A 3,207-nucleotide genomic window follows, 5' to 3' on the forward strand; every position below is an offset into this window, starting at 1 on the left:
TTACCTACAATTTCAGTGCTTGCAGAGAATACCTTACTGAAAATTGCTTGTCATTTCCTTCTGCTCCTCGTTGGGTTCGACACTCTTACTTATCGAAAGGACTACGATTTATCACCTACACTTGTGGGTCATCAAACGCTACTTTGTTAGTTTGGGTACGATGACCTGCGTACCTCTAGTTAATTAGTTTGCGTACTGTATGTTGCATCCAGTTGCTAACCCTTTCTTTTTCATGTTGCTCTAGTATATTTTGTTGCATATTATTGTACATTCTCCTGATGAAGATGCATCTCTAGCGGGTACCTAGCTTCTTGATGGCGAGGTGGCAGTGCTATGTCGTGTACAAAGGGAAGGTTCCGAGCGTGTACAACGAGTGGCGTAAGTGTTAGGCTCAAGTGAATGGATTCTCGGGCGCCAGCCATAAAGGCTTCAAAAGCAGACAAGAAGCAAAAGGTAGTTACTTGAGGTTCACGCTAGCACAAGAGAGGACTCGTAACGGCCGCCTCATGTACTGCATAGTTCCGCTCGCACTCATAGTGATAGCTCTTCTTGCATATATCATTGTTTAGATGGAAGACGATGTAGTTGCAAGTATTCGAGACTTGTATCGCTATTTTCGAAATGATGACGAGAGACCACTTCCTGTTGGATGATGATTATGATGATCACCACGTTGTATCGCTGTGTATATGCTATGATTGCATTTGTATGTGTGTGATATGCTAGAGATTATTGTATAAAGTCCAAAACAAAATTCAACAGCACAAAATATGGAGAAGAAAAAAATTCAAAAACTAATAACAGTAGCGCGGGGTATGGCATTAGCACCAGCGTGCTCTTAGCAGTATCGCTCTTTGCACAAGGGCGTTGCAGCTATTATCAGCAGCACGTGTTACAAACAAACGCTATTGCTATCCCTAGTTAGCAGTAGCGCTGGTCAGGCCGTGCTACTGATAAGCATTAGCTTTAGTGCCGTTTCAGTAGTGCGGCCACCCGCACTACTGATAAGCATATAACCCGCGCTACTGCTAGGCTTTTCCCTAGTAGTGATAGTTTTTTGATGAAGTGCTTGGGCTAGGTAGCCTCAGTATTAGCAGAATTATATATGGTGATAGAATTGCCTAATAGGGCTAAGCCAAAATACATATTGACATGATTCTAAAACGGTTTAGCATGAGAACGCCAAGGAGTGTTTCTTGCCGAAGTCACATGGAAAAAAATTTACCAAGACTCTGTGTCTAAAACACTGATGAGAAAAATATGTGATGGAGATTCCACACACTTTTCTGTTCTGATTAATCATGTATTCCATGGTATGGACATCAAAGTGATCAACATGTTGATCATAGGACAATAGTGAAAAATGTCGTTGAGTACTAAAGTAGCACTGACGACATATTTTCTTACAAGAAGAGATTATGAAGAGATCGTTCTAACCAGTTACATCGATGTTGTCTTCATTAGAGCTCCATGCAATTTTCAATTCAAATTAAGGGTTTTGTCTGATACACGATATGGTGGCATAGTAAGTTGAAATTGTTCCAAACATGTTACTCGGTGTAACACGATATGGTGTATTCCAAACATGCCCTTTGCCCCTCCTCTCCCAAAATCCCTCCGGACCTCCCGTTCCCACCATGGCCACTGCCCCAAACGAAGCCGCTACTGATCGCTCCACGGCCCTAAAGAAGAAGAAACCCAAGAAGGTGCTCATGCCGAAGGAGCTCGCCCGAGAAAGTGCAAAGAGGGCTGACCGTAGGGCGAGAGATGCTGATAGGAAAGCAGCTTCCCAGGCCACCGTTGATGCGGCCGGTGTGCAACACAAGGCCGATGTTGAGGGTAATGAGGCCCTCGTCGCCAAGGCCATGCAGGCCAGGTCACTAAAAGCCATGATCATGCTAGGGTTCAACTGACCAACGACGGTCGTTCTTCACCGCCATGGCCACAGCGAGGACCTGCTCGTCGGCAGTTCACTCTCCACAGGGGCAGTCGTCGAGATCCTCCACAACACGCAGATGGCCAGCCTCCATCCGATGCACGACCATGGTGCTTCCCGCTTCTCCATGTCACCGGACGACAGAGTGATCACGCCGGCCAGCCCCACTCCTGCGGCCAGCATCGACCTCAACAACATGCCTGGGTCTGGCTCCGGCCAGTCTTCCACTAGGCTGCAAAAGAAGGGGCCGCGAGAGATTCCTATGGCCAACCTTCCCGGCGCCTGCAAACTGTTCGACGAAACGCCCAACCCGACACCGACGCAAGATGACCCGGCCTACTATGACGATTTCATGGAGAACATCATCTACGAGGGCCACGGCCAAGCATTCCACCCCGAGGGCCATGGCCAAGGCTTCGACCCAGACGACATGAGCAAATGAAGGCCTACATGGAACTCCAAACAAAGAAGCTCGAGATGGAGGAGACTGTCAAAACAAGGAAGCTCGAGATTCAAGAGGCCGTCCAAACAAAGAATCTCGACATTGAGGCCACCAATGCTAAGACCAAAGCAACAGAGGTGGCGCTCGCCCTCATGGCGAAGGAGGTGGAGATCATGACAGTGGACTTGAGCGCAATGTCCCGGAGATACGAACTTGGTTTGAGAAGAAGCAAAACGCGACGCTCGATATAGAAGATTGAGCTAGGGACAAGAGCGACATCATTTTGTATGTCGGCTTGTGTGTCGGCATGAACTAGGGGCCACGAGACATGAACTATGGCCGTTTTTGTGTGCTGGCAAGTGTGTTGACCGCTGGCTAGTGTGTCGGCGTGAACTGTGGGGGTGATCATTTTGTAGGCTGGCATGTGTGCCGTGCGGTTGGCGCTCTGTCCGGCATGAACTTTGGCTGCTAGCATGGATATGGCCGTGGTCTATTTCAGTTTTATTAAATTTTCCTTGAAAACAGGGCACCCAAATGAAACGGTATGTCGGTTGGGCGACCCGACCAGATTTGCTCCGGCGTGACCGGACAATGCCCCATTGCCCGCCCCAAACGTTCGTTTGGGGTCGCACGTTGGAGTTGACCTTAGGCTAGCCATAGTAAAAGTAACTTACTACCTCCGTCCTGGTTTATAGGTCCCCTTTATAGTTTGTGTCAAATTTTGACTAAAGTTTTAACTAACAAAATGTTAATGCATGTCAAAATAAATTATCTCATTGGATTCGTATTTGAACATAGTTTTCAAAAATATAATGTTTGGTGACATGCG

This window comes from Triticum dicoccoides, chromosome 7B (genome assembly GCF_002162155.2).
Source record: "Triticum dicoccoides isolate Atlit2015 ecotype Zavitan chromosome 7B, WEW_v2.0, whole genome shotgun sequence".
In the NCBI taxonomy this organism is placed as follows: Eukaryota; Viridiplantae; Streptophyta; class Magnoliopsida; order Poales; family Poaceae; genus Triticum; species Triticum dicoccoides.